This window comes from Mustela putorius, unplaced genomic scaffold, assembly GCF_011764305.1.
Source record: "Mustela putorius furo isolate JIRA1106 unplaced genomic scaffold, ASM1176430v1.1 tig00003988_pilon_pilon_pilon, whole genome shotgun sequence".
NCBI lineage: Eukaryota > Metazoa > Chordata > Mammalia > Carnivora > Mustelidae > Mustela > Mustela putorius.
Genome location: NW_025422127.1, coordinates 211,529 through 219,113, shown reverse-complemented (window position 1 = coordinate 219,113; position 7,585 = coordinate 211,529). Strand labels below are relative to the sequence as shown.

General features: G+C 36.9%; 1 pseudogene; it reads right to left on the bottom strand.

The window, feature by feature from the left end:
- Window positions 1–5,432: 5,432 nt before the first annotated feature.
- LOC101679679 lies at window positions 5,433–6,366 on the bottom strand (annotated as a pseudogene).
- Between the last annotated feature and the right edge of the window lie 1,219 nt (window positions 6,367–7,585).

Here is a 7,585-nt window from a genome sequence, read left to right as displayed (position 1 = left end):
GATTAAAAGCTTCCAGGACAAACAAAAACTGAAAGAATTTGCAAACACCAAATCAGCTCTACAGGCAATATTGAAAGGGGTCCTCTAAGCAAAGAGAGAGCCTACAAGTGGTAGATCAGAAGGGAGCAGAGACAATATACAGTAACAGTCACCTTACAGGCAATACAATGGCACTAAATTCATATCTCTCAATAGTTACCCTGAATGTTAATGGGATAAATGCCCCTGTCAAAACACAGGGTATCAGAATGGATAAAAAACCAAAACCCATCTATATGTTGCCTCCAAGAAACTCATTTTAAGCCCGAAGAAACCTCCAGATTTAAAGTGAGGGGGTGGAAAAGAATTTACCATGCTAATGGACATCAGAAGAAAGCAGGAGTGGCAATGATAATGAAAACACAATGGTTCAAAATCTGTGGGACACAACAAAGGCAGTCCTGAGAGGAAAATATATAGCGGTAAAAGCCTTTCTCAAGAAACAAGAAAGGTCTCAGGTACACAACCTAACCCTCCACCTAAAGGAGCTGGAGAAAGAACAATAAAGAAACCCTAAGCCCAGCAGGAGAAGAGAAATCATAAAGATCAGAGCAGAAATCAATGAAGTAGAAACCAAAAAACAATAGAACAAATCAACGAAACTAGGAGCTGGTTCTTTGAAAGAATTAATAAAATTGATAAACCCCTGGTGCGAATTATCAAAAAGAATAGAGAAAGGACCCAAATAAATAGAATCATGAAAGAAAGAGGAGAGATCACAACTAACACCAAAGAAATACAAACTATTATAAGAACATACTATGAGCGACTGTATGCCAACTAATTTGACAATCTGGAAGAAATGGATGCATTCCTAGAAACATATAATCTACCACAACTGAACCAGGAAGAAATAGAAAGCCTGAACAGACCAATAACCAGTAAGGAGATTGAAACAGTCATTAAAAATCTCCAAACAAACAAAAGCCCAGGGCCAGACGGCTTCCGGGAATTCTACCAAACATTTAAAGAAGAACTAATTCCTCTTCTCCTGAAACTGTTCCAAAAAATAGAAATGGAAGGAAAACTTCCAAACTCTTTTTATGAGGCCAGCATCACCTTGATCCGAAAACCAGAAAAGGATCCCATCAAAAAAGAGAGCTATAGACCAATATCCTTGATGAATACAGATGTGAAAATACACAACAAAATACTAGCCAATAGGATTCAACAGTACATTAAAAGGATTATTCACCACGACAAGTGGGATTTATTCCAGGGCTGCAAGGTTGGTTCAACATCCACAAATCAGTCAATGTGATACAACACATCAATAAAAGAAAGAACAAGAACCATATGATACTCTCAATAGATGGTGAAAAAGCATTTGACAAAGTACAGCATCCCTTCCTGATCAAAACTCTTCAAAGTGTAGGGATAGAGGGCACATACCTCAATATCATCAAATCCATCTATGAAAAACCCACCGCAAATATCATTCTCAATGGAGAAAAACTGAAAGCTTTTCCGCTAAGGTCAGGAACACGGCAGGGATGTCCGTTATCAGCACTGCTATTCAACATAGTACTAGAGGTCCTAGCCTCAGCAATCAGACAACAAAAGGAAATTAAAGGCATCCAAATCGGCAAAGAAAAAGTCATATTATCAATCTTCGCAGATGATATGATACTATATGTGGAAAACCCAAGAGACTCCACTCCAAAACTGCTAGAACTGGTACAGGAATTCAGTAAAGTGTCAGGATATAAAATCAATGCACAGAAATCAGTTGCATTTCTCTACACCAACAGCAAGACAAAAGAAAGAGAAATTAAGGAGTCAATCCCATTTACAATTGCACCCAAAACCATAAGATACCTAGGAATAAACCTAACCAAAGAGGCACAGAATCTATACTCAGAAAACTATAAAGTACTCATGAAAGAAATTGAGGAAGACACAAAGAAATGGAAAAATGTTCCATGCTCCTGGATTGGAAGTATAAATATTGTGAAAATGTCTATGCTACCTAGAGCAATCTACACATTTAATGCAATTCCTATCAAAGTACCATCCACCTATTTCAAAGAAATGGAACAAATAATTCTAAAATTTATATGGAACCAGAAAAGACCTCGAGTAGCCAAAGGGATATTGAAAAAGAAAGCCAACGTTGGTGGCATCACAATTCCGGACTTCAAGCTCTATTACAAAGCTGTCATCATCAAGACAGCATGGTACTGGCACAAAAACAGACACACAGATCAATGGAACAGAATAGAGAGCCCAGAAATAGACCCTCAACTCTGCAGTCAACTAATCTTCGACAAAGCAGCAAAGACTGTCCAATGGAAAAAAGACAGCCTCTTCCAATAAATGGTGCTGGGAAAATTGGACAGCCACATGCAGAAAAATGAAATTGGACCATTTACTTACACCACACACAAAAATAGACTCAAAATGGATGAAGGACCTCAATGTGCGAAAGAAATCCAAAATCCTTAAGGAGAACACAGGCAGCAACCTCTCCGACCTCAGCAACATCTTCCAGGAACAACACCAAAGGCAAGGGAAGCAAGGGCAAAAATGAACTACTAGGATTTCATCAAGATCAAAAGCTTTTGCACAGCAAAGGAAACAGTTAACAAAATCAAAAGACAACTGACAGAATGGGAGAAGATATTTGCAAATGACATATCAGATAAAGGACTAGTGTCCAGAATCTATAAAGAACTTAGCAAACTCAACACCCTAAGAACAAATAATCCAATCAAGAAATGAGCAGAGGACATGAACAGACATTTCTGCAAAGAAGATCCAGATGGCCAACAGACATATGAAAAAGTGCTCCATATCACTCGGCATCAGGGAAATACAAATCAAAACCACAATGTGATATCACCTCACACCAGTCAGAATGGCTAAAATCAACAAGTCAGGAAATGACAGATGCTGGCGAGGATGCGGAGAAATGGGAACCCTCCTACACTGTTGGTGGGAATGCAAGCTGTTGAAGCCGCTCTGGAAAACAGCATGGAGGTTCCTCAAAATGTTAAAAATAGAACTGCCCTATGACCCAGCAATTGCACTATTGGGTATTTACCCTAAAGATACAAACGTAGTGATCCAAAGGGGCACATGCACCCGAATGTTTATAGCAGCAATGTCCACAATAGCCAAACTATGGAAAGAACCTAGATGTCCATCAACAGATGAATGGATCAAGAAGATGTGGTATATATACACAATGGAATGCTATGCAGCCATCAAAAGAAATGAAATCTTGCCATTTGCGACACCATGGATGGAACTAGAGCGTATCATGCTTAGCGAAATAAGTCAAGCAGAGAAAGACAACTATCATATGATCTCCCTGATATGAGGAAGTGGTGATGCAACATGGGGGCTTAAGTGGGTAGGAGAAGAATAAATGAAAGAAGATGGGATTGGGAGGGAGACAAACCATAAGTGACTCTTAATCTCACAAAACAAACTGAGGGTTGCTGGGGGGAGGGGGGTGGGAGAAGGGGGTGGGATTATGGACATTGGGGAGGGTATGTGCTTTGGTGAGTGCTGTGAAGTGTGTAAACCTGGTGATTCACAGACCTGTACCTGGGGATAATAATATATGTTTATAAAAAATATAAAATTATAAATTAAAAAAATATATATATGTTTATAAAAAATAAAAAATTTTAAAAAAGATGCAAAAAAAAAAGAGCCTTCAGAAAGGATGAATACCTACCATTTGCATGACATGGATGGAACTAAAGGGTATTATGCTAAGTGAAATAAGTCAGTCAGATAAAGAGAATTATCATATGTGGTTCCATGTTTACTTAATATTTTTAATCTGTCTTCCAATAAGAAAGTTTGGTACTATAAAACTCTAATACTTCATACATTTTTTTCCTTCCCACTCTGTTGCTCACCAGCAATGGACCTTGAAGAGCTTCTTGTTTTGTTTGATTAGAATTTTAATGTATCTGTCAATTATAATATTAGGAATTAGTACCTTCCCCAACTAGACTATAGTAATATAATCATGCCCAAATGATATAATGTGAATGTAAAACACCAATAAAATTGTGCAGGTCCTAAGAAAAAGCTACCGATTTTTTCAGGTTCCCACAGTTTTAAATAGGCATGAAATAAGCGCAACTTTTTGTCTCTGTTTTGTTTTACAAACCAGTTACCACATTGGCTGTTATACCTCAAGATCTAAGGCAAATTACTCAACCTATCCAAGCATCACTTTGCACACCAATAACAGAGATAATCATCTATGTTACTATGTAGCTGTGAAGATTAAACGTGAAATTATTTAGGACATACCTAGTTATTTGTTCTCTAGAGAAGAGATATTATTATATACGAAATTCCTATCAAACACTCATGTGGCATAAGTGTATTGGTGACTGCCTACATCTCCATCTATTATATATTTAAACAAATAATACAGATTTGGGAGGCCTGGTGTCTCCATTGATTAAGCATCTGACTTCAGTTCAGGTGATGATCTCAGTGTCCTAGAATTGAAACCCATATCAAACTCCCCACTCAGCAGGGTATCTGCTTATCCCTTTCCCTCAGACCCTCCTCTTCTCCTGTTCATGCTCTCTCTCTCTCAAATAAAAATTAAAATATTTATTTATTTTTTTATTATTTTTAAAGCTTTTATTTATATATTTGACACAAAGAGAACACAAGCAAGGGGAGCAGCAGGCAGAGAAGCAGACTTCCTGCTGAGCAAGGGTCTGATGATAGGCTTGATCCCAGGACCCTGGCATCATGACCTGAGCTGAAGGCAGCAACTTAACCGAGTCACCCAGGAGCCCCTAAAATCTTAAATAATAAAAATAATACAGTTAAAAAAGGGTAGTACATAAAAAAGACATAGCACATGCCCTGAGCATAGCTAGAAAGGAAAAGATGTATGACTTTTAAATAATTTATAAGCAGTAAAATAAACACTCAACTGAGCATGAAGAACTGGACAGATACTGCAGTTTGTGTGCACAAAATATGATTGTTGGATAATTTATTTCATGCTTTTTATAGCTTTAAGAAAGAAAATGTAAGAAAAAGAAAGAAATGTGATATTAGTAATGGAACTGAAGATTTTAGAATAAATCCATGAAAAGAGTGTTTACTCAAGTCTTTACAGTAAAAATAAGTATTTATATTATTTGGAAAAATCAGGAAAATGATTATTGTTGTATAGCTACTGATGTCCTATTTAGTCTTACAAATCAGTGAGGAAATGGAACCTATAGAGGGTTTGAAAGAAAGACACTACAAAGTTACTTTAGGTTGAAAAGAAAGCTTAAGGAAATGAGCACATCATAGCAAGTATTTGGGAGATGGATATTAGAAGATACTCTAGAAGTTGAAATTTTATTTGCCCTTTATTGGATCTTCACAATGACATCCATTCATATTAACACATATTTTCATTTGTTTCTAGAAAGCAGCACTTTATGAAGCAAGTTTCTGAAAGCCTGTTTTACTTGCTGATTCCTCAGGGTATAAATAAAAGGGTTCAACATGGGGGCAATTGAGGTGTTGAGAATAGCTACTCCTTTGGTCAGTGATGCTCTTTCTTTTGCTGAAGGCTTGACATACATGAATATACAGCTCCCATAAGAGATGGAAATGACAATCAAGTGAGAGGAACACGTGGAGAAAGCCTTTTTCCTCTGACTAGCAGATGGGATTCTCAGGATGGTGCTAAGGATGCACAGGTAGGAGAGAATCACTAATGGCAAAGTGAAGAGCAGAGTGACAAAAGCAAAGTAAAAGCCAGTCCTCTCCAAAAGCCACGTATCTGAGCTTGAGAATTGTAAGATGGGGAAATAGTCACAAGAGAAATGATCAATTACACTGGAAGCACAGAAATCTAGCTGGAGGATGAGCATGAGTGGTGGGAAAATGGTAAGAAATTCTACTAGCCAGGACCCAAAGACAAGCAGGGTGCAGATTTTTTTGCTCATGCTGGTGGTGTAATGAAGAGACTTGCAGATGGCAACGTAACGATCAAAAGACATGGCAGTGAGAAGAAAAAATTCAGAAAGACCTATGAAGATGAAGAAAAATAGTTGAACTAAACAATTGTTATAGGAAATGGTCTTGATGTTAGTAATGATTGCCCCCAAAAATCTTGAGATAGAGACACTGGTGAATGTGATTTCTAAGAAGGAGAAATTCTGCAGGAAGTAATACATAGGAGTCTTGAGATGACAATCAAGATGAGGAAGATGATGGTTAGGTTTTCAGTGACACTTAATACATAAGCCATATATAAAAGATAAAGATTAAAACTTGAAGCTGTGGGTCATCTGAGATGCCCAAGAGAATGAACTCTGTGATCATTGTATGGTTTCTCATACTGCTTTTTATTTTCTTTAAGCAAAATCTGTTGAGAAACAAGACAGAAAGAAAGAGTGTGTGAACAGTAAAGGAATTGAAAATTTAAGAGTTCCTATTATTAGCTCCAAGGAAATGAAGCAATGGAACTTTTTTCCTTTGTGCAGTTTCGCAGGATCCACTCAGCCTGTCAAAGCACAAATATTTTACACATCCTCTCCTGAAAAGGAATACCATATTCACATTTCTATGTTAAAAGCCCCCTCATGAGTGACTTTACATAACGCCTGTACTTGTTACCAAATTGTCTACATGTGCAATATATCTCTTAATTTTATTTATTTATTTTTAGCTTAATTTCAGTATAGTTAACACACAGTGTTATATTCATTTCATATAGTGAGTCAACTCACTATATATAGTGAGTATATATACTCACTATTCATATAGTGAGTCAACAATTGCATACATCATGCAGTACTCGTCAGGACATGTGTACTCCTTAATCCTCATCCCCTATTTCTCCCTTTCCCCCACAAACCTCCCCTCTGGTAATCATCAGTTTGTTCTCTACAGTTAAGAGTTCCTTGGTTCCTTGGTTCCATAACTTCCCATTGGATACCCCAATGGGAAAAAAAGCAGTCTCCTCAACAGATGGTTTTGTAAACTGATCATCTACTTGCAGAAGAAGGCAACGACACCACTCTCTTACACTAAACTTAAAATGGATTAAAGTTCTAAAAGTTGAGAACTGACAGCATAAAAATTCTAGAAGAGGGCACAGATGGTAATCTTTCTGAAATTGTCCATAACAACATTTTTCTAGATATGTTTGCAGAGGAAAGAGCAATATGTTTCTGCAAGAATCATTATCATGTCTGTAATTTAGATATTGAGACACTGTTTTCTAGTTTCCAAGGTTGTGTGCTCCTAGAACTGAAATGCCTAATTCTGAGTTTTAACTCTGATGCCATTTTCAAACTTTATTGTCTTCTAAGATTTTGGTGGAAGCTGAAGACCCAGTCACAATTTCTGAGCCTAAGAAGAGCTATGATTATTGTTATTTTTAATATATATTCTTTCAAATGTGACCAGAAGAAATAAATGTGTTTCCTGTCTTAGAAATATAATACTAGAATTGCCTTGGTTATAAATGAGAGTATAATTCTTTGTGTGAAAGAAATCAGAAGCCATAGATATTTAATACATAGGTGAAGCCATTCGAATAACATAATTTTTA